Genomic DNA, 25,329 nt, shown 5'->3' with positions numbered 1-25,329 from the left:
TCTGTCTAACAAAAACGCTCCTCAGACTTATTCGGCCGTTACAGTCACCATGCAACCCCTGGTTTGAATAAACACTGGAGTAAACCCTTGCATTCACAGGGTCCTTCTGCTCTCCTGGCTGGTGTTGAACAAAAGGGCATTGCACACAGGTGTAGCTGGCAGGTGATTTAATGTCTGCAGAAACATGGTTTGATGCCAGGCGTTCATTATACTGCCCAATATGTAGCTTCAATGGCAGAAGGATTCACAAAGGTTCTTGTGTGCGATACTGTTTTTATTCCAAACGTGTGCTTCTTGGAAAGCACATAAATACCTATTATAGTTGATAGCCGTTTGGGATTTTGTGAGCAAAGGTTTGTTGAATGTGAATTCCAAGACTCCATAGTGACCTAACTGTCTCTGGTGCACACTTGCTGATGCCAAGTGTATTACCTACAGCATTCACGGAAACATGATCAGACATGGAAACACAATAAAGAAGCAGTGAAAATATCTTAATTTAGTGCAAATTTGCAATGCTGAACGAGCTGGTTGGTGTCCTTTCTACTGTATGAAGGGAAGCTTGGTATTGTTGCGTTAGGTATGCTGGGGCGGGGGCCAGTCTGTGACTTTGTCTCTGACTGTGTCTGAAAGGAGGTTCTATTTTCATAGAATACATATGTCCTCTGAATTAATTTACGCCACCTGATCCTGTGGGTCGATCATAAGAGGCCAGCGACGGTCTTTGGTTACCAGGATTGCATTCTCTGTAGATACAGTGTCACAGGGCAACCCTTCAGTGTTCCACTGGAGGATGTCATATGGATCACTCAGAAAGTCGATCAGGCTGAAGGGGGAACTAATGGGTATGTTTAGCTTCTGACACTGCTTAATCCACTGGGGAACAAGAGTACACAGGGTATATGGTATTAGCTGTTTTTTCACAATATGTTTCTAAAAAAAAAACTCTAGACCAGGCTCACATTGGCCATACCAGCTGCACACTTAATCACAGAGGCCCTAAAGGTTTTAAACCATCCCATCACACTGTACCTACCAGCTGTCTATGGTGGGAAGTGAAGGCTCCATAGTAGGCAATGCAGGCAGCTGCAATGCATACATTTCCCACAACACTGTTGATGTCCTGCTCAAGATTTGCAACATTTTTTTCCCAGCGTATCTGCTGTCCCCCAGAGCAGAAGTCAGTTTCCCTGCTCTGTCCTGTCGAGCCTGTGTCAGAGCCATTTTGTAGGTCCTTCATCTGATCCTCCACCTCCTTAAGTTGTTGTTGCTTTTCCCTTAGTGTTTTCTTGGTTGTATCCAGCTCTGCCTGCGTAGGTAAGGGTAGCGGGAGAAGAGTATGCAGACCAGTCACACAGAGCGGTGCATGGCAGATGAATAGCCAAAGTGACAAAGGAACAGACAGCAGACTGTGAAGAAATATTGCAAATGTGCATGTGTATCAGTAATAATAAACTGCACTCTTTATGACTGACCTGTGCTTTAACCACGTTTTCTCTTTCTTTGGAGTAAAGATCCATAGCTATGACCCACATGCACAACGACCCGCAAGCTTTGGACGCCTTCTCCACCTAAAAGCAGCACATGATAAAGTATTACACCCAGCACACTGAAACAAACTGTCAAATTCCATCTATTTTTTCAGAATATATATCATTAAATCTACATAGCCTACAGTACAGTGGATAAAGGATATAAATTACATTGCCATTCCAATACTGACATTATGACATTTACTACAAAACTGCCCAAGTGTCTGAACTCTAATCTTTTTTTACTTTAAGTAAAAGAAAAGATAAGAGAAGTTCTGTTGATAGATCCGATAGATCATGTCCAAATGTTGGACATGAAATTCAAACAGACCTTCTCAGGTAGGAACTCAGAGTTGTTGATGTATTTTTGCAGCTTCAGCAGGATCTGAGGTTTGCTATTATCCTTGTCATAGTCTGTCAGACGCCTAAGGAAATTGAAATCTCCCAGTAATTGCTTGGCAGAGCTCCAGTCTGGTCTGTAAAAAATAAAGCAATATTAGTGAGAAACTCTGGAAAAAATGGGGAGGTCAAAAACGGTCAATTCCCCTTGTTTCTTCTGATCACCTCCCGAGTTGGTTTATGAGGAAGGAGTGGATAAATTCTGGGCTCAAGATTACAATTTATTAAACAATGAGGCAGATTCTGAGTCACAGAGCTCTGGGTTGTTGACCACAAAGAACCAAACAAGAACAACACAAGAACAGGACAACCAACAAAAACAAACAACCACACAGCAACAACGAGCAACGCAACAACAACTGGACATGGAATTCACACATTGATATACCACATGGGCGTTCCTGCCTGCCGGCCCACAGGGGCATCTACTGCCCCTCCTGCAGACCCTGGGTCATACAGCGAATAGACTATTAGTGTTTATTCCCTAATAAGGTAAAACTCCAATTCCTCAAATCTCATAGGTTGTGAGTCTGATCTAGGGATGACCATAACATGGGGCACTCAGGAGAAAAACACATTCCTTTAGAATCTGGCTTTTATCAGGTCAGAGGTGCTGCTGTCCTTAGTCTGAATTTATGACCATCTCGTACCAAGCGGAGCTCCAGAGAGCAGAAAAACAACTGATCTCATCTGCCACAGCCTGAACTGCAGAAAACAAAGTTATATGACACACTATGAAATGACTTATTAATACATTCAGTATCCTCAAATGACTTTGATTTTCTATAAAACTTCCTAACACATAAACACTTATGAAAATCACATTATTAAGTGATAAACACATTTAAACATGAATACTTCATGTTAGGGACACACTCCTATATATCTGAACACACACTGCAGAATCAATTCTTTCACCCTACACTAGACAGGCTGATTTCACACAAGTGTGGCCAGATCAACCTGTCTCTGGCAACAGAGTAAGTACCACAGGCTTCTGAACTGCTGTGATCTCCAACCTCACCTTTATTTCTAAGATATTTCAAAGGGTAGCTGCAAGTCAGTCCACCTACAGCACCGGTCTGAAGTGTTCCTGGATTCAACAATAATCTGTTAAATATCACAGACCAGAGTGAAATCAAGTCCTTTTGAGGCAGAAATAAGCCCCTGGACTCACTGTGGGGCCACAGTCCCTTTTTGATGAAAACACCAGTTTTTGAGGTTTATTATTTTAAAGGGGTCTTCATGGTATAAATGTGCTGGCTGCATCATAAGTTCTTGTTATTTAATGATAGTTAATTATAACTTCCTGGACCTGCAGACTCTTTGTCTTCATATGGGCTGAATGAAGGGAGACTAGCACAGATTTGACATGTGTGACTTCCACATGCTTTCCTACCATGAATGGAACAAGTCAAGCAGCACATGATGTGTTTGTGTAACACTGGAGATGTTAGCTGTACGTGTGCAGAACAAAGACATGACCCACAGCAGACCATCATGTCCTTCTGATCAGTTTATTGAGTCTGTTTGTGTCCACTGCTTTCAGTCTGCTGCCCCAGCACACAACAGCAAACAAAATGGCACTGGCAACCACAGACTCATCAGCAGCAAGTTAGGTGATATTCAGGCCTAAAAAAATCCTTCAAACTTGGCACACATGTATAAGGCTGTATGTATATTGTACTGTATGTACATGTATATTCCTGCGATTGAGTCCTGTGAATTTGGTGCCTGTGTGTCAAAGTATTGCTGAGAAATTGCTGGAAATACGGTAAATCAGGTTTTCTTCATTGGAAGGAGGCCTGAGGTGTGTCACAGAATTGCTGAGTTAGTGCTGGAAATCATGTTTGGATCCCTACAGGGTCTCTGTAGGACCCAGAGGACAGAGAGTCCCACAGTGCAGACAGGCCCCCCTCTCAAAGGGGACAGGCAGGACATCTGGCCGGGGGAGAGGGAGGGGCCAGGTGGAGGGAAAGACAGTGCAGCAGCTCATTCTGCTGCAGACAGAGGGAGAGAGCAGACCACTCTGAGAGAGCTCCAGCAACTGTAAGTTAAGCTAGTTTCTTCTTCATGCTAATAGCTTAGCATAGATCCCTGTGCAGGTCAAAACAGCTCATATTACCAGTGTTGATGCATGTACTTTTATACAGCTTCAGTGATTTGATTCTGCAGGATCTGTAGCTGTAAAATTAGATTTGAAAAACTTTTCTGTAGCAGAAAAAGTCAAATGATTCAATCTAGGCCACCTGCATTGCTGCATTAATTTCAGATTGCAACCTTTCTCCCAGTTTTTCTTTGACATCAACAGGCATCAAGTAGAACCAGAGATATATGATATATTAATGCTGAATGAATCTTGAACCCCTTTTTCTTTCAGATGACAAAGCCTAAGCAGATGCTGACATGTCCTGTATGTGGTGGGACCTTCTGGTACGTCTCCAGGCACCTAATGAAGGCCCACCACATACAGAACACACAGGAGTGCACCCTGGTCAATGGTCTGGCCACAGGCCATATAGCCCTCGGCTGTGTGCAGTGCCAGTGGGGACGGCCTGCACCAATTGCAGGGAGCTGGTGGCCAAAAGCCGGGCTCTTCGGGAGAAGCTGGCACAGCTGGAGGTGAGTGAAGGGTAACAGTATGGTTTCAGTTCATAGGATTAGACTGATGAAGTATGTGTAGTATGTGAAGCTGGGATTGTGTGTGTGGAGTCTAGCATTACCCAGCAGTGAGGGAATCCTGTCTCTGGCCAGGCGGATGCAGGTCCCGAGCGCCTCCCGGCTCACCAGCTGCTGCTGCTTGCGAGCCTTTACGGCAATCTGGTGCCCCAGGATCGTCCTGTTAAGGTCCCGTTACATCTTTTTCAGGTAACTGAACAGGACAACCACACCCTGTGCCTTGAGCCGGCTGTGCTGCGGAGGGGGGTCTCAAATAGCCGATATTTTGTGGCCCCCCACTTGACATCAAAGGTTTTTTTTTGCATATTTATACAGATCCTGGCCAAAAAGCCACCAAAGGAAGGCTAAAATGCAGACTTTGCCTCCGGGTGGACAAAAAGAGGAGTGACACACCCTGGAAGTGTCAGGCTGTGATGTGCCCCTCTGTGTTGTGGTGGACAGGAACTGCTTTTTCAAGTGGCACAAATAATGTGTGTGCCACCTGAACTGTATATAATACTTGTAAATAGCTGTACAAAAAACGCCATAAGGCATTTCTGCATTCAAGGGTAAATAGTTGTAAATAATTTTGTTTTTTGCTACATTTGTACATATTTTTTGACATTTACAATTTGCATAAGCATTCTAAGTTATAAAAATGGTTTGTTAAACATGTTTGTGGTTTGCACAGTAAAAAATCTAACTTTTTCCCACTCGGATTTTATATTTTTTGTGTGATTTTAGGTCCAGTGTGTTAACACAGTATGTCAAAATGAAAAAGTAACACCATAGTCACACTTGTGGGGTTGTACTGAAAAGAATGACACTAAACAAAGCAAGGTGAACCATTTTTAAGCTGAAATATAAAGAAAAAATTAAAAGTAGTCAAAAGTGCGTTTCATCTTCTGATCCAGCGGCCTCTCTTCTTGCGTTTTCCCCCCTTTTCGGATGTGGTCTTCACGACGGGGTCTAGGACGCCGATGCACATTCAAACTTTGTACTTAATAAATATTTCTCATTCAGTTCGCTGAGTCTCTCATGATTGAACTGTTACTGAGATCCATCCTGTCCAACAGACAGGCAGCAGCTCAGAGGACAGATGCTCCACAGACAGGTGCAGCTTCCTGACAGCTTCCACTTGTGTGTGTGTGGCTACAACCAACCTGAAGACATAGATGACATAGATAAATGGTCAAATATGCACTGTGTGTTCAATATAGGGAGAGGAACTTCTCCATTTTTCTGTTATGTTCACGTACATTTCAGAGGGAAATACTGTTACTCTACCCAATATTTGTATAACTTTAAAGTTACTTTTAAGCGTAAGTTAAAACAAATATTAAAAGATCAGGTTACACTAGTGGGTCAGTCTCTGAGCAGTGTGTAATATGAGTTGTTATATCCCCTAAAATAGTAATCTTTCCCTCTTAATTTATCACATTTCATTCATATTCAGCATCCTTTTGTAGCACATATATCTTCACACACTGCCACTGTACACACTTACAGTTAAAGAAAAGCTGGAACTTTATTCATAAATAAGTTTTTAATGTCTTTTCACATAAGGCACTTCCTCATGTTACTCAGACTTTTCCTAGTAGCTCATCAGGGAAATGAAACAGCGCCATCTCAAGTCCAACAGGAGTAGTAAGATAAAGTAGTAAAATAGTAAAATAAAAATAAAACAGGTTAGAAATTCTAAACGTTAATAAACATTCAAGTAAAATCCAGGCAAGTGAAGACTGATAGTCATATATAATACAACTAACACTGTGTGCAGTAAAATCTTGTCTACTATAAATCCAATATGGGTATAATTACAAGACAGTGCGTTAGATTGTCTGATCTCAGAGGGAGGAGTTGTACAGTTTGATGGCCACAGAAAGGAATGACCTCCAGTGGCACTCAGTGGTGCATTTAGGAGGGATCAGTCTGGCTACTGAAAGTACTCCTGTTCCTCAGCAGCACGTGGTGCAGGAGTACTTTCAGTGCCAGACTGATCCCTCCTAAATGCAAATATATATAATAATGTTACCTCCATTAAAGTGCTGATGCTTAATGACATCCTGTCTATTTACCTGCAAACAATATATATCTTAAAGAGGAGTCTTCACAGTGCAAAATGTTTGAGTTTGGCTCACGTCCTATGAAGTGGCCGTTTCACCACAACCGGCCACGTAGTAAGCGTAGGTGAGACTTTCTGATGCGTGTCCAGCTGAAGTGACTACAAAGTCCTGCAGGTCCGAGAACAACGTTTATTTTAATTCAACATTCCAGAGAATGAACCCAATCCACTATTGGGTTTATGTGATGCAGACAGGAGGAAGGCCACTGTCGTCACCTCCAGCGTCTCTCACCCACCCTCTTTCCTCACCAGCTTTTTGACCAATCTGTCTGTCAGGACTGACAGGTAACTGCAGCGGCACCACAGGGGTAATGGTTGCATCTTCATCCCCCTCAGTGGTGCAGACAGGAGCGGGGCCACTTTTTTCCCTGTCGTCACCTCCAGCGTCTCTCACCCACCCTCTTTCCTCACCAGCTTTTTGACCAATCTGTCTGTCAGGACTGACAGGTAACTGCAGCGGCACCACAGGGGTAATGGTTGCATCTTCATCCTCCTCAGTGGTGCAGACAGGAGCGGGGCCACGAATACGTGCAGACTTGGCTCTTAAACGTGTTTTGAGCGTATCTTCCTTTGACTGAAATATCAAGCATGTGAGAGAGAAGACATTAGAAGAAGGTGGTTAGTACACACACACACACACACACACACACACACACACACTACCTTGCGTCTCTCATCAGCGAGCCTCATCTTCTCATCAATCTGTTCTCTGGTGCAGGGAGCTTTTTTGCCCCTCAGAGACTTAAGTCTGGCAGGGTACCTTCGCCGGAACCCTTCACTGTCATCCAGCTGACACACACACACACGTTACATATTTTATCATAGCATTGATATTGTGAATGAAGCATGCTAACCAGGTGCCCACCATGATGCTGTAGGCCTCTCCTGCGCCACTGCCGGCCTCTCTTTGCCCTTCTATGATGATTCCCTGCTGCATCAGTTCCTCCAGGATCTCTCTGGCCTTTGGACGGTTCTGTTCTGTGCCATTTTGCAGCAGCTGACCTGGAGCAGCAGACAGAACATAAACACATTTTAAGACACATGTTTTCTCTCTCCAGCCTGTGTGGAGCACATCCTCACTGTGCTGTGTTTCTTTGTTTCCCTCACTTTCTGTGACGCTCACTGATGTTAGAGGAGGAAGGTTACTGGGCACTGTGTCGGGTAAGTTGGGGATCTCTGTGTTCTCCATCACCACCCCGCTGTCCGCAGTGCCCTTCGACACAGCAGAGTCCCTACGACCGCTGAGTTTACTTTTAGTTTCCTCCTGGCAGCACACACACACACACACATTATCACAATTTGACAGCATCCTGAATCCCAGACGTGACGTTGTCATGGTGACATCATCATTGTGTTGACATATTGTCATGAATACAGTAACTCAGCAACAACAACGATACACTACAAAGAGATTGAAGTAAATTTTGCCAATTTTTGCTGGTGTAAATGTAGAACCAGAGAAAATCTGTCACGCTTTCATTTCAGAGGACAGGTATAATTTATATTTAACTAAATCTAACACTAAATTCATTTGTAGTTTTTTTAATTCAGGTTAGTCTACAAACATTTTAAGGTTTATTATTATGTCAATGCCCGTTTTATTTATATATCACATTTATAAGGGCATTGCCCACCAAAGTGCTTAACATTAAAATACATGAAATAAACTCAAACTAATAAAATACATAAAAGAGACAAACTGCAGTAAAATACAATAAAACAAAGATACAATCATGAAGCATAAAATCCCCAAGAGCTGCCAATACTCAGGCAAAGGCCAAGATTATTAAGTATTAAATTGTTTCATTCAACTTATCCTTTTGTTAGTGACATGTTTTAAAACATAAATATTAGCACTATGATGTGATCATTTTAAGGGCCATTTATTCACATTTATGTTCCATCCTGTAATTTGATTGACTGATTTTATTGATAGTGTTGTATGAGTTAGCAGAAGTTTCTCACTTAGAGTTGCTAGTTTTGGTTAATAATGAATGAGAATCAGCAGCTAAATCATTGGTAGGATACAGTACGTAAATCTCTGTAACACGTCTCCACACACCGAGCCTACCTCCTGCACCTCCGCGGCTACCAGCGGCTCAACCGCCGTGTGCGTCGAGCTTAGGCATCCCATCTTCACCTCACAGCAGCGGTATGAAGTGAGCCCATAAAAAGTCCTCAAACATGCAGTTTAATCAATTTCTTTCTTCGTGTCTGTTAACCGTGCAGCCCAGCATTCCCTCACTACTCGGACTGTTGTTTGTCTCCATGGACCCGCCGCGTTGCTAAGGGCGCCGTTGCCACAATAAATCTGACCCCGGTTAAAGAGGCGACACCCAAAAGAAGCTCATGGTGTCACTGAGGGCGCCACATGTCACACTAGTGGTCACATTGGTCCACCTTATCAGAGAGCCCTGCTTTTCTGTGTCCTGTCCCCCAGTCACAAAAACTGCTTTCCAATTTTAGTGCATTAAAAAAACCCTCCTAGCAGTAGGTGTCAAAGCTGCACCAGTGGCCTGTGCTAATGTAGGAGGGGGTGCAATCTGCAGATCTAAAACCAGACCTGCCAAATCATCAAATAATCGACTGAAGACAATCCGCCCAAAACTGCAGTGTAGTTCCTATAAACGGTGAGATCAGACTCTAGACCAGACCTGGGCAAAGTATGGCCCGCGGGCCACATCCGGCCCGCTTGCGTCTTCAATGCGGCCCGCGGACTCGTACACACAATAAAAAAAAAGAAGGCATCAAAAGTCAGCTGTCAGCACGGCATTACCGGTAACGTCTTTCCAACCCTCCTTGTCTCTTCCACGCTGGTGTACTGCTTCATCCCATCTACTTTTTGTAGAGACACGGTCGCGCTGTGTACACTTTAAAAATGCTGCGCGACTATGCTGAAATGTACGGTAAAGCGAGAAGAAACGCCACGGCGCATTCAGATGTTACCGCGGTGCTGCAGCCGACATCGTCATCTGCTCTTAAAAAGCTCAGACCTTGTCCAACTTTCAGAGCTTTGGGATTGTTTTTAAAATTAGTTTTAACTCTAATGGTTTTCTTCTGTAAAAATATCTTTACATCATCTGTGCTGCTCTGCACTGTGCGGGAGTGTGTTTCAACATACAACCAGCAACACTCAGTGGACCTGGACACACACAGAGGACAGAGGAGTGAGCAGTAAACACACAGACCAGTTCACATCATCAACTCCCTCCGCCACACATTGATTCTGAGCCTTTTTTCCGCCAATGCGACTTTATAATATCGCTATCCATTCATTCAACTCCGCGCAACTCTCTCTCTCCTCCCGTCCGCGTTCACACACACGTACACACATAAGCGCGGATATGTTCACAGAGAAGACGACCAACGTTCTTGATAATGGAACATCGCACCCCAACTCAGCACAGACAGAGCTGGTAACGCAGCAAACATTATAGGTGATTTAAGGTGAAACGCGGTTGCGGTTGAGATAAACTACGTCATATGACAATAGTCACATATGAATAATAACATCAAAAGCTGTTTTATTAATCAGTTAGTTGCCTTTAGTAGTTCCATATATCTGATTATAGTATTTATGCTATTAATGTATTTATGTGGTTATATCACATTATTTATTTGAACCTTTATTTTACCAGAAAATGTCATTTTACAAAACAAGAACAGGCTGATATATGAGGTCAGTGTTGACTTCATATAGTGAAATAAAAACCTTCAGCTTCAGATGTTTTTGTATGTTTTTGTGGCCCTTTGCTTTTCTAATGGAAGTCTATGTGGCCCTCGCAAAAAAATAATTGCCCACCCCTGCTCTAGACCAACGAGCCATGTGTGACATCTCTTTTTTCATGTTTCAGTCAGTGGAAGAACAACACAATGTTCTTCTTAGTTTGACATTGGTAAAGTTATGAACAAAGATTTCTGGTTAGGAATATAAAGCCGCTGCATTGAAGTTCATGGCCCAGCTGAACCACTTCTCAAAGAAGCTTCTGTAAGTTTCCCAGAACAAAGGAGGAACTTCAATATTAATGAAAGATTCACATGTTTATGTGATGCTCAGGATCAACATGAGGGTTATGTGTGTTTGTGTTTTTTAACCCTATAGGAGGGCAGCTTACATGTTCTGAAGACAGGAGCCCAGCGATGTGGGAGTTTCATCCAACTTAATTTGGTATATTGAAATGCAAAGGTTTATGTCCTTGTGTCCCGTTTGAGTTCAAAGAACAGATGACCTACCAGTGGATGTCATGGTCATGGTTTTCTGCAGAAAGTCTCGTTCGTTTTCTAACATGGCAACCTTCTCCTTTAGAGTTTTGATTTCTGTCAACAGGCTCTTGTTCGGACTTTTGCAACCCTCACCTCTCATTAAAGCTGGTTTCCAATGATGTGTGTCTGGGTGCGTACACACTGCCCATAGTTACTGACGGAGCCACTGCGTCACACCCCAGCTGATACATGACCGCACCAGGTGACTGCTGCTATGACCCATGTTGGTTGTCAGCATTCCTTCCATTCCATTACAGCAGCATGAAAACAAGGTCCTGAGCAGCATAACAATAGATAAAGTAGAAATAAAGACTATGTACAGAGCAACCATAAGACATGCAGATATACAGATGAGAAATGCACAGAGATGTATTATGTCCTGTTATGATATCATGAAAAACTCTGAGTATTACACTGTAGGTGAGGATGTTATTGTCAACTATGCCTGTTGATATCAGACAAAAACTGAAAGAAAACTAGAAAGTGGTAAGTGCTCTTGTTTCAAATGTGATGTGCACTGTACCACTGAAGCTCGTCTGTGAAGTGTAGAGCCTCTGTGTGTATGTGACAGTGATGTTAACAGAAGTCAGATAGGTCTGTTAACACATATAAAAACAACATGCTGAACAACAGCATAGATGTGAAGGTGAATATATGTCCCCTCACATGTTCCTCAGTTAAAAGGGTCATTGCATTGGCCGGGAATCGAACCCGGGCCTCCCGCGTGGCAGGCGAGAATTCTACCACTGAACCACCAATGCTGTGAAAAGCTGACATCTAGTGGTGCCATCGCAGGTTGCAGCCTCCTCATTCCAAAATCAATCCCTCCTCCACATAAAGTCAAAATTTATAAATTCGCCTCATTACATGAGCGGTTGTGTGTAATGACGCGGCTCACCAGCAGAGGGCGTGTGACGGAGCAACAAGCAGGAAACTACAGGGGAGAAGAGACACAAGCATCCACAGATCAGAACAGACACTCAGCTCTTCTCTCTGAGACCATGATGATACCGTCACATATCATCACTGCACATGTTTTTGGCTGCACGTCTGGAAATGAGAGGAGACAGAACATTATCATACATGTTGCATAAGTAAAGTCACATGACATGCACCACTGTAAACAAAGGAAACCACATATTCTCAGACTCTTAGAACACAGAGCTGAAGGATGAATGTAAGACAGCAGTTTGTTGCTATCTGACTTTTCTTCCAACAACAGTGAACATGGTCTGGACCAGGGTCCCTTTAGCCACCAGGCTCTCGATGGCCTCCACATCGTATCCTCCGGCAGCCAGAGCCTTCTGGAGGGCGGCTGCAGACACGCCGCTCCGCTCCTTGGAAGCGGCCACAGCTTTCACGATGAGCTCGCTGACGCTGGGGCCGGACTTGTTCGGCTTGGAGACCTTCTTCTTCTGCGCTTCGGCCGGAGCGGCGGCTGGAGCTGGAGCTTCTTCTGCCATGTTCAGTTCGTAGCTGCAACACAAGCACAGTCAGAGTGTAGTTATGATCAGCTGAGAGCGGGAGGCGGTCCTTGAACACACCATGAGAACCGCGGAGACTCAATCCAAGGCACCAGAGAAGTAATAAGCGTCAGTGCTGAGTTACAGCGAGACTCAACTGGTGAAAACACCGAATACGGCGCAATATGGCAGAGAAATTACCAGTGAGTCGGAAAAGCCACAACCAGAAAATGTCTTGATGCAGAAAGATGTGAGACAAGAGTGGTTATCGGTACGACTTCACCTGGCGACGACTGGCCGAGCAGAAGCGGCTACATGCTACTTCCAGACAGGTAGGTATTACTATTACTATAAACACATTACATTACTGTAATGTGTTTATAAGTACTTATGTGTTAAGTAAGTTTTACAGAAGATCAAAGGAAGACAGGTATACTGAATGTATTGAGAAGTGTGTCATTTCCCTACTTCTCATAGACTTTTGTAATTCATTTCCTCTGTTAGCTGTTGTCTGCTCTTTGGAGACAGCTCTGGTTGATATCAAGCTAAGGTTGTAAATCTAGATCTTGATTGAAAGAATGTGTTCATCCCCATGACCCCATTTTATGACCCACCCTTCCTGTGAGTTTGTCTTCCTGGTCACCTCCAGAGCAGCGTCTTCTGTCATAGACCTGCTGCTGTTGTCATTGTTCAGTTTACTGCTGCTCTCTTTATGCTGTATTTACTGTACATTGTGTAATTGTGATATTCTCTCCACAGCTCTGTGATCCTATGGCCAGACGCTGCACCAGACCAGTCTTCACCTGCCTGAGGACAGCACGTGATAATAATGATCACTGATTTTGTTCATATATATGTAATGTATTTTATTTAAATCCAAATACAGTAAACTGTTGCCAACATATCTGGTTTTCATTATTTGTGCAGCTTTTTAAAATAACAAAGACTGAATATTTTCTGTAATCGACAACAATCACAGTTACAGTTAAATGAACAGATATTTATTTTAATTTTTTAAATTTTAGATACTGTATTAATCCCAGAGGGAAATTGTGTCATACAATGACTAGCAAGGCGCGCCACAGGCTAGGGTGAAGTGTCTTGCCCAAGAACACACAACAGTGACTAGGGAGGAGTTGGGATTGAACCAACAACCTTCCGGTTACTGGACAACCCTGCTATACCACTGCGCCACTGCTGTCCCCAACATGTCCTCATGTATGATCAACATTATAACATATCAACATATTAATATGTTGCAGCCATGTTTTTGGCTGCACGTCTGGAAATGAGAGGAGACAGAACATTATCATACATGTTGCATAAGTAAAGTCACATGACATGCACCACTGTAAACAAAGGAAACCACATATTCTCAGACTCTTAGAACACAGAGCTGAAGGATGAATGTAAGACAGCAGTTTGTTGCTATCTGACTTTTCTTCCAACAACAGTGAACATGGTCTGGACCAGGGTCCCTTTAGCCACCAGGCTCTCGATGGCCTCCACATCGTATCCTCCGGCAGCCAGAGCCTTCTGGAGGGCGGCTGCAGACACGCCGCTCCGCTCCTTGGAAGCGGCCACAGCTTTCACGATGAGCTCGCTGACGCTGGGGCCGGACTTGTTCGGCTTGGAGACCTTCTTCTTCTGCGCTTCGGCCGGAGCGGCGGCTGGAGCTGGAGCTTCTTCTGCCATGTTCAGTTCGTAGCTGCAACACAAGCACAGTCAGAGTGTAGTTATGATCAGCTGAGAGCGGGAGGCGGTCCTTGAACACACCATGAGAACCGCGGAGACTCAATCCAAGGCACCAGAGAAGTAATAAGCGTCAGTGCTGAGTTACAGCGAGACTCAACTGGTGAAAACACCGAATACGGCGCAATATGGCAGAGAAATTACCAGTGAGTCGGAAAAGCCACAACCAGAAAATGTCTTGATGCAGAAAGATGTGAGACAAGAGTGGTTATCGGTACGACTTCACCTGGCGACGACTGGCCGAGCAGAAGCGGCTACATGCTACTTCCAGACAGGTAGGTATTACTATTACTATAAACACATTACATTACTGTAATGTGTTTATAAGTACTTATGTGTTAAGTAAGTTTTACAGAAGATCAAAGGAAGACAGGTATACTGAATGTATTGAGAAGTGTGTCATTTCCCTACTTCTCATAGACTTTTGTAATTCATTTCCTCTGTTAGCTGTTGTCTGCTCTTTGGAGACAGCTCTGGTTGATATCAAGCTAAGGTTGTAAATCTAGATCTTGATTGAAAGAATGTGTTCATCCCCATGACCCCATTTTATGACCCACCCTTCCTGTGAGTTTGTCTTCCTGGTCACCTCCAGAGCAGCGTCTTCTGTCATAGACCTGCTGCTGTTGTCATTGTTCAGTTTACTGCTGCTCTCTTTATGCTGTATTTACTGTACATTGTGTAATTGTGATATTCTCTCCACAGCTCTGTGATCCTATGGCCAGACGCTGCACCAGACCAGTCTTCACCTGCCTGAGGACAGCACGTGATAATAATGATCACTGATTTTGTTCATATATATGTAATGTATTTTATTTAAATCCAAATACAGTAAACTGTTGCCAACATATCTGGTTTTCATTATTTGTGCAGCTTTTTAAAATAACAAAGACTGAATATTTTCTGTAATCGACAACAATCACAGTTACAGTTAAATGAACAGATATTTATTTTAATTTTTTAAATTTTAGATACTGTATTAATCCCAGAGGGAAATTGTGTCATACAATGACTAGCAAGGCGCGCCACAGGCTAGGGTGAAGTGTCTTGCCCAAGAACACACAACAGTGACTAGGGAGGAGTTGGGATTGAACCAACAACCTTCCGGTTACTGGACAACCCTGCTATACCACTGCGCCACTGCTGTCCCCAACATGTCCTCATGTATGATCAACATTATAACATATCAACATATTAATATTCTCCCTTTTGATGCAACACTGTCTACAACTTTGCCTGGTGTCAGTGTTTTGCAGCCAGTCACGTCAATACGATAGATAGCGCATGTTGAGTTTAACGGACACACGTCCGATGTTCCCTGAAGGCACCATGGCCGAGCTAAGGCCTCAGCATCATTGTCCTGCTGTCACTCAGCAGGCCACACCCATGTCCCACCCCCCGCAAAATCGGGGTCAAAACCTCAAAGGTGAAAAAAGGAGAGGCGAAAGTGGAAAAAAGATTTGAACCTGAAGAAACAAGATGTGAAACTGTAAAAAATTAAGATTTGAATCTGAAAACCAAAACTTTGAAACTGAAAAAAATAAATATAAATAGTATATATAGTAAATATAAAAATGATTATTGAAATGAAACCTGAAAATAAACAATTTATTCAAAAGAATTTCAAAGTTGATTCATAATCGTGAGGGATTGCCCAGAAGGGGGCGGTGAGTCTGGCCCTACCCCGGATCCTGTAGCATATAAAAAAAATGAGCGCGCCCGGAAGGGGTGGCGCAGGGATCAGTGCGTTGACAGCCGTGGATGGGGGGGAGGTGAAGAGCCCTGCCTGGAGGCTGCCAGGTGGTGAAGAGGCTCTGTCGTTAGGATCCAGCCTGGATGACGTTAGCCTATATGCCGGCTCCCAGGAGCTTGGGCAAAGCACCATGAAAGACGGTTTTGTGAGGCTCACCCTTCGCTCCAGTAAGTCCCTGCTGGCTGAAAAAGCCAGGGCAAGAGAAGCCGTCTCTGTGCCCGCCTTCCTGGGACATAGGGTGATCTCCTCCGACTCTGACCTGGAGAGAGAGGCAGGGCAGAAATTATATAGAAAAAAGATGCAGGAAGCAAAACAGAATAGGCATGCTAGGAAAAAGAAATGATACTGTTACATTAAAGTTTGCCTCCACCTTACTTCTTGATCACAATCACATCTTTAAACATTCCTGGCGCAAGGACAATAAGGAAAATACAGGATATAACAACATACACACGGATATTCTCTGTATGCAGGAAGTAAGGTGGAGCGCAGACCTATTAAGTCAAGTAAAGAACATTTGGAGAGGAGAAATATTTTATGCCCCTGGACCCTCTCTGGCAGCGGGCGCTGCTGTGCGGATCAAACCGGGCCTCCCTCACGATGTGGCCTGTGTGCACACCGACGGCGGGGGCCGGTTGGTCATGGTGGACCTGAAAGAAGGCAGCAAGGGTCTAAGTAAACAATGATGAAAAGGGAAGGAAAGATTTACTATGGGAAAAACTAAGCAAATGGGTATCGGGGAATTGCATCATAATTGGGGATTTTAATATAATAATTTAGGTGTGGGGCGCCTTCCTTCTATTTAATTTAATAAATTAAAAATTTATTTAAAGTGATATGAGCAGACAAGAATTACTAAAGTTAATGTCGGAATTTAATTTAATAGATTTATGCTAAACCCGGGAGGTCGGGACTACTCCAGGAGACAGCTGGTGCGGGGGAAGCTGAGACAATCCCGAATAGACTTGGTGCTGGCGTCTCCTGGAGTAGTCACAGAGGTGGACACCGTGGATTACATGCCTAACAGGTGGAGCGATCATTCCCTGCTTCAGGTTCGCATGAGAGGAGCGGGCAGGCCCAGAAACGGCGGTCTGTGGGTTCTAAACAATAAAATCTGAGAAAATGAACATTTCAAAATAAAGATTAATTCTTTTCTAAACGAATAAAATATGAAATAACGGAAACCGAAGACTTATTGAAATGGTGGGAGGGTGTGAAAAATAGGATAAAAAAACTGTGGTAGGAAAAACAGGAAGAGAACGAATTATTAGAAATAATAAAAATAGAAACGAAAAAAATAGAAGAAAATCCGGATCGAAACACAATCATACTCGCAACAGCGCAGGCAAAATACGGTCAACAAATGCAAAGCAGCAGCAATAAGAGCAAAAGCAACATATCCAGTGGAAGGGGAAAAATCAACAAGTTACTTTCTGGGTCTAGAAAAACGAAAACAGGAAAACTCTTTCATAAAATCGATAGTAAACAGTGAGGGGGAAATAATAACGGATCTGGGAGGGATTTTACAAACGGCGCAGAATTTCTATAGCAAATTATTTCAAACTGAAGCAACAGATCAGGACGAAAGGGAAAAAAATGTAAATTACCTGGAGAAAAAGCTGGACGAAGCAGACAGGGCCTTCTGTGACTCCGACCTGACAATACAACAAATCACAACAGCCATAAAATCACTGAATACGGGGAAAAGCCCAGGATGGGACGGACTGACAGCTGAATTTTACCAAGCGTTCAGTCCTAACCTGGCCCCCATCCTATTTCAACGAAATAGAAAGAAGAAAAACAACAACGGAGAATTTTGCAAAAGGAATAATAACAATAGTGTATAAAAAGAAAGGGGATAAAACAAACTAGAAAACTACAGACCGATAAGTCTTTTGAATACGGATTATAAAATAATGGCGAACATTTTAGCAAACAGGCTGAAAGGGTCATTGAGGAGGTGGTGGGTGAGACACAGGCACATGGCGTGCCGGGCAGAGACATTTCTGACTCTGTCCTGGCCGTCAGATGCCTGGTCAAACACATGCACAACGGGGGTTTTTATTGAGTGTAGATTTTGAAAAAGCTTTTGACCGTGTGGAGCACACCTTTCTATGGCGAGTCCTAGAGAGGCTGGGCTTTGGAGAGCGGTACATTAACTGGATCAAAACACTGTACAGCGGAGCCACCAGCTGCGTCAAAATAAACGGCGCGTGCACGGGCGCGTTTCCGCTGAGCAGATCGATCAGACAGGGCTGTCCGCTGTCTGCCATGCTCTTCACCCTGGTGACAGAGCCTCTGGCAGAAGCGAAATGTAAATATTAGAGGGATTAGAGTGGGAGAGTCTGCGTGCTGCAAGATTGTGCAGTACGCAGACGACACAAATGCCACGGTGGTAGATAAAGATAGTGTTAATGAGGTGATGGGCACGATAGATTCTTTTTGTAAAGCATCGGGTGCAAAAATGAATATTAATAAAACACAAATAATGATGTGTGGGGGAGCACAAAGCACACGCAACACATGGGGGTTTCAGAATGCGGGAGAGGAAATAAAGATACTGGGGGTGTGGGTGGGGAAAGATGAAGGGAGAGCAAATCAAAAACATTGGGACATTTTAACAGGAATAATCAAGAACATAATTAACCTGTGGAAGCAGAGACAGCTGGGGATAAAGGGAAAAATAACTGTAATCAATTCACTAATGATGTCTACCATGAATCATGTCCTGGCTGTTTGTCCTCTGTCCCCACAGCAGGAGAGCAACATTAACAAAGCCATCAGCAGCTTCCTGTGGAGGTCTAACATGAACCAGGTCGCCCATGACGTCATGATACTTAGTCCGGTTCGGGGACATTGTCGACCCGGCCGGTGGCATAGAAGCTGCGGGGATCCTGGCCATCCTAAGGAGGGGGAGAATAGTTTTCAGAAAAGGCAACATTGTTGATGTATGTGATAAACTGGCTGCCTCTGTCCCTCAGTGCTGGTTACGGTTGCTGAGGGAGGGAAGGCAGCCAGGAACAACTAATCCACTCTGTTGTGAGTTTTATACCCGACAGGACCAGAAAAACCTACAAGACATCCCCACAAAAGGGTTGTATCACATCTTCGTCTGGAACAAGAGGAGACCACCAGCGGCTGACCAGGCGTGGAGGAGGGTTTTCCCTGGCCTCCGGGGGGACAGGATCTGGGCCACACTCAGGAGCGGCATGGCCCCTGGGAATGTGCTCACAATGGACGTTAGATTAAGGCACAGAAAGATACACCCTGGAATAGTGCTACATCAAATAAACAAAGAGGCATTCAGCAGGGGCTGCGCCGTCTGCGGGGCAGCCGAGGTGTTGTCTCATCGGGAGCTTTATCAGGAATGGATAAACTTTTCCCCACCAGGGTCTATATCAGGCAGAAGCAATCCATATCAGAATGGTGCATTAAGGCTGTTCTAGTCGAACACTGAGTGCAGTGTGGTGTCAGGATGTCAGCTAAGTGCTTAACCACATTCTGTGTGACTGAGTTTGTGCTGCTGATGATGGCTCTGTGGAGACTCCTTCTTGGTGTATCTTGGAGTCCATACAGGCCTGGATAAAGCTGGAAGCAGAGCTGACAGCTGATTATTTGATCCCTCTCCAGTTTCTGTAGGTAGCTGACAATCTGTTTCTTAGTTGCTAGTGGGATCTCTCTTCTACTGTGTGTTGAGGACTCCACCTCATGATAAGTTCCACCAATGGAATCTGCTCCAGCAATTTGGCACTTTTGGAAGTTTAGTCCTTCAGCCAGTGCTTGTTTTTCCAGCTGGCTGACATCCTGTTCCTCGCCCAAGCAGCCAATGGTGTCCAGCCTCAGCTTCAGGTTGCAGCACTTGGATGAGTGGCTTCAGACAGCCAAATATATCTTTGTCGTGGTGGCACTCACAGCGGGCCAAGTGTGTGTCGATCAGCAGTCCACTCTTTCATGTAAAAGAACATGTAGAACATGTCTCCTACCTGCTTGCAGTCTCATGTATCTGCTGTGTATCTGCGGTGACCACCTCACCAACGCTGCCTGCACATCTTTGTGTTGGAGCCGTAGGCAGCTTCATCCACAGAGTCAGCACTACATTAAAGACATATAAAGATCGTTCCAAATATAAAACAGGTTCACCTTCAGCAATCTTTGTCAGATGAGCAGGCCCAGTTCCTCACATTACAGTTACTGTTGCTGTGGCCTTGATGGTATCAGTCTAGTCCATAGAGGACAGTGGTCCTATCTTTCCTATCCTGTCCTATAACAGCTTATGGCAGTAAAAGTACCTGAATGAAGGGTTGGCTGGAGGGAAGAGAAGGTTCAGCAAGAAAAGTTCAGCCTTTTATAGGTCTGTCATTTATCATCTAATGACCAGCAACAACCAATAAGAGGCTGGCATTAATGAACCACATGAAGTTCAGCTTTGCTGTATTGATGATGTCACTGATTGATCAATGGATCAATGGACAACAAGAATCAATAAGAAGTTAATAATTGGTCAGGATCAATGAGAGGGGAAAAGGTGTTCCAAATTTGTTGTTGATAGTGTGGGTTCAAATCCCACTAACAGTTCAGTGTGTTGTGAGGTCATGTGACAAGATGGATGACTATAATAAGGATCTACTGTAGTGCTGTGTGAGTCCTCAGAGGACACTTCTGTCTCATTTGAAGCTGGTAGGTACAAACTGTACCACTGCTAGCAGGAGCTCCTTTGTTCTACACCTGGACATCAGCTCACTCATTTTAACCAATGACAGACTCCGTTTCTGGAAAGACAGACCATCTGGACAAGACATGTCTCTGGTTCTCTTCCAGGCAGGTTTACATAAAGAGGAGGTTCCATGGTGTAATGGTTAGCACTCTAATGAATGAAAAAAAGAGAACAATGAAGAGAAGAAATCTTTGTAACAATGTAACTCCAAGTCAGTCACACTTGTGTGAAATCAGCCTGTCCAGTTAGGATCAACACTGACTGACACTGTCCTCCATGTCTAGATAAGGCTGTCTTTATGCAGTGCTGTTTAATTTTATTGTATAATATTTGACCTGTATATGTTGTATATATTTTCACATGGGTGAATGGGCTGAATAGTATGTTATAGTCCTGTATGCAGTGTGTGTGTGTATTCACTTGTATTTGTTTTATATTTGTTCTGACAAATCTGATAAATCATATGAACATTTAAGACTCACTCTGATCTTCATCAAAGAAGCTCTCGCACAAAAACACGTTTGAATGCTCATTGTTCATATTATTAAACCATAAACAGGTAAAATTACGGCCGATGTTGTCAAATGCAGATCTAGAGCTGATTATCCATGCTTTTATCTGGTTTCGTTTAGATTACTGCAATTCACTTTTTGTTTTTTTACAATTCTGGACTCAAACGCCTGAAATTGGTTCGGAATGCTGCTGCAAGGCTTTTAACAGGATCAAACAGATGGTCACACATTACCGCGAATTTATCTTCCTTACACTGGCTCCCCATTAAATTCAGAATTGATTTTAAAATTTTAACCCAAGCTTTCAGAGCTTTAAATAGGCAAGCCCCCCAGTACATCACAGACATGCTGGTGTGTTACTCCCCTAGACGCACTCTTCGATCCTCCTGCCAGCACCTACATGAGGTTCCAAAAACCCACCTTAAAACTCAGGGAGACCGATCCTTTCAGGCATGGCACCCGGACTATGGAACGCTCTGCCCCTCCCTATCTGTGTGGCTGAGTCTGTTGATTCTTTTAAACGCCAGCTGAAAAAACTTTTATTCAGACAAGCTTTTAGTTGACTGGGTTTTTTTGTGCTGTTTTGTTGATGAAGATTCTCAGTCATCCAGGTCATCATACATAGAGAAGATTGAAGCAAGGCGTCTGGACTTGTAGAGTTTTCTTGAAGATGTTTCGCTGCCCATTCAAGCAGCTTCATCAGTTCTAACTTTTCTAACAGTAAGAACTAGAATTAAAACTAGAACCAGAACTAGAACTAACAGTTAGAACTGATGATCAACATACACACAAATCAACATGACAGATCTCAGTGTCAGCTGTCACTTCACATTCAATAGTACACAGAAATAAAACCTACCAAGGAACATTAAACAAATGGTTCAGTTGGTCACACCTGTTTGGCAAACACTTGACTTATTTGTGTGGGTTCTCTTGTGGACAGTTAAAACACTATTTTGTCTAAAACATTTCCACCATAATTTGCAAGAAAATGGCTTCTCATCTGTGAGTTCTCATATGGACAGTTAAGTTACTTTTATGACTGAAACATTTGTCACATGTTTTGCAAGAAAATGGTTTCTCACCTTTGCGGGTTCTCATGTGGGCAGTTTAAGTACCATTTTGAGTAAAACATTTCCCACACGTTTTGCAAGAATGTGGTTTCTCACCTGTGTGGGTTCTCATGTGAGTAGTTAAATGGCTATATCGACTAAAACACCTGCCACATGTTTTGCAAGAAAATGGCTTTTCACCTGTGTGGGTTCTCATGTGAGTAGTTAAATGGTTATATTGACTAAAACACTTGCCACATGTTTTGCAAGAATGTGGTTTCTCACCTGTGTGGGTTCTCATGTGAATAGTTAAATCATGATTTCGACAAAAGCATTTTCCACATGTGCTGCAAGAAAATGGCTTCTCACCTTTTCTACCAGGTTTAGATTTTACAGATTTTTTTCCTGGAGGAGAGTTGTGAGAGACAATCCTGTCACAGCTTGGTTCTAGTTCAATATAGTTCCTTTCATTAGCAACAGTCAATATAGAGGGCTCAGTCTCCTCTCTCAGTTCATGCTGCTCTTCCTCATGACTGCTGCAGAGAACATGCGGTTCCTTTCTAACCTGTGGGAGTTCTGGTTCCTCCCAATCCAGGCTGCTGTTCCTGTTCTGGTTACAGAGCTGCTGGTCAGCCAGAATCAGCTCTTTCTCCTTAAAATTGTGTTGAGTGAGATCTAAAGGGTTAGAAGAAACAAGAAAACATGTTTCACAGTTTTGATCATTGAGCTTAATATAAACGTTGCACAGAACTGAGTAGGATCCTGCATGAGTCACTGGATTCACTGCTTGTTTGCAGTTTCACATACCTGCTCTGTGTAACTTTATCTCAGGTGTCAGCAGTGGGTCCTGATGGTTGATCTCTTCTTTGTATTGGATGACAATCGGTTCAAAATGGTCCAGACTGGATTTTTTTTCCTGGTTACAGAGCTGCTGGTCAGACAGGATCTCTTCCTCCTTACAGTCATGTTGTTGAGGGAAAACTGGAGGAACAAATGGACACAAAGCAGAGCTCTCAAGTTTTCCAGTTCAAGCTTAGAGTGAGTTTCCCAGTACCCCTTTGGTATACTGCTGCATCATCAACATTGTTATTTAATACTAATACTAATACTAACATCTCAAATACCATTGTGGTTGATAGAAAATATCTATGATGTATTTTTTTTAGGGCTGTAATGATTACTCGAGTACTCAAGTAATATTCGAAGGCAAAATTCATTGACAACTAATTTAGCATTCGACGACTGCCCAATGTCATTGCGAATGATTTTCTTGTGGTGCAGCGGGATGATCAGTGTTTTGAGTGCAAGAGGTCCTGGGTTCAAAAGCGAGTGAGCAGTTTGCAGGTCGGACACATAGACACATGGTTTTGGCGCCGGGTATGGAGGAGTGACGGACTGAGTGATATGGCAAAAAATTTATCATGATCATTTATTTCCATATCAGTCACTATCGATAATTAACACGATATGTAAAATCTATATTTATTTCACATTTAGAGGAGAACAGTTTGTAGAAACCAGATGGTTAATTGTGGTGTTAAGCTTCTCTTTATTTGTCAAAATAATGTTGATCTTGCTCGATCGTCCGATTGGACACTGACTTTCCCATAGACGCAGCCTGTAAACAGGACAGGGACATGGCGGAGTATACTAATAGAAAGCATAAAGTGTCCTCTTTTCGGAGAAAAAAAAAAGTTGAACTGTAAGCGTTTGTCGACTCCGAAGGGGCAATATTATAAAACACAAGTAACGTGGCTGCATGTGCAAGTTCTAAGTGCTTTAGGTATAATTTCAACAAACAAAAACAAAATAGCCAAAATATATGCCGTTAATGTTTCTCTCACCACTCCTACAAGTGACTGTACAGCTCCACATGTAGCACTTGAGAGCCAAGCATGCAATGCACATGTGCAGCGTCACACAACGTGTACACATTTATTGAGCATTATCGAACTTTTGTCATGTTGTTATTGAAAAAAGTTATAGTTATATAATTATCAGATAATTATCGTTATCGTTTTTATCGCCCAGCCCTAGACTGAAGCAATGCCGCTGCAGCCGTTTCCATGAGAAAACTATGACATTTACGTGTGATCCGAGTACTTGAATAATTGCTAAAATAATCAGCAAGTATCTGAGTACCAAAATACTGGTTTGTTCCAGCCCTAACCTTTGATCACATTATGCCATCCCCAACCCAAAAATGTGTTCCAGTCCACTGGGCATTACCCGGAATGCCAGATGGCCAGTCCATACCCACATACACATACAAGAGCCCTGACTAATGTGATGATGGAAAGATCTAAAACCTGGAACAACCAACTGACCTGAACCAACATTCAAGTTCTAATAAACACAAATAATAACAAACATTCAGGTTCTGACAAAGAAAAAAAAACACTTTTAATCTGGTTATGGACAATATTTTCCACAAGTTTGACACTTTAGAGACGTTTTACCTTGAGGAGCATTGTGAGAGAGAACCATGTCATGGTTTGGTTCTGGTCCATCATAAGCAGCAGTTACTATAGAGGGATCAGTCTCCTCTTTCAGTACATGCTGCTCTCCTTCATGACTGGTGCAGACTTCCTGCTGTTCCTCTTTAACCTGTGGAGGTTCTGGTTCCTCCTGGTCCAGAATGGAGTTCTTCTTCTGGTTACAGAGCTGCTGGTCAGCCAGAACATCCTCCACTTGTAAACTGTGTTGTTGAGGGAGATCTGCAGGTCAGAGGGTCAGACGGTTTACAGCTAACAGAGAGATGTATTTTCTATATATAGAGAATTCTAACATAGAAATACCATCAGCTTTTCAGTAATATCATGTCAACAGACATTCAGCAAGTCTAACTTAGGGTGCAGTAACAAAACATTAGGCTTCCCCGTGTGGGACATTCACACACTACTAACTTCTGTTGTTACATCATATTCCACACTTACCAGTGTTTCCCTGCCATTATATAGGGAGCAGCTGTTTTCTATACAGCAGCAGATCATAACAGAAGTCATTTAAGGTCACCTTTCCTATAGAACAGGCCTTTGTTCTTCTTATTAAACACAATAAATAGCTGCCCCATGCACACACACACACAGGCATGTTTTTTTTGTACAAA

At 43.2% G+C, this 25,329-nt stretch overlaps 1 long non-coding RNA gene and 1 other non-coding gene across 2 annotated transcripts; both read right to left on the bottom strand.

Annotated features, from left to right (window-relative positions):
- Positions 1–11,667: 11,667 nt before the first annotated feature.
- On the bottom strand, positions 11,668–11,738 carry trnag-gcc (transfer RNA glycine (anticodon GCC)). The gene has a single exon. It is a non-coding gene; the product is annotated as a tRNA-Gly (tRNA).
- A 4,126-nt stretch (positions 11,739–15,864) lies between these two features.
- LOC114430991 (uncharacterized) lies at positions 15,865–19,705 on the bottom strand. Its single transcript, XR_003670032.1, has 4 exons — positions 18,658–19,705; positions 17,550–17,597; positions 16,437–16,592; positions 15,865–16,201 (listed from the first exon to the last, which is right to left on the bottom strand). It is a non-coding gene; the product is annotated as an uncharacterized LOC114430991 (long non-coding RNA).
- Between the last annotated feature and the right edge of the window lie 5,624 nt (positions 19,706–25,329).

Source organism: Parambassis ranga, unplaced genomic scaffold, assembly GCF_900634625.1.
Source record: "Parambassis ranga unplaced genomic scaffold, fParRan2.1 scaffold_32_arrow_ctg1, whole genome shotgun sequence".
Lineage (NCBI taxonomy): Eukaryota > Metazoa > Chordata > Actinopteri > Ambassidae > Parambassis > Parambassis ranga.
This window is presented reverse-complemented; position numbering and strand designations above follow the sequence as displayed.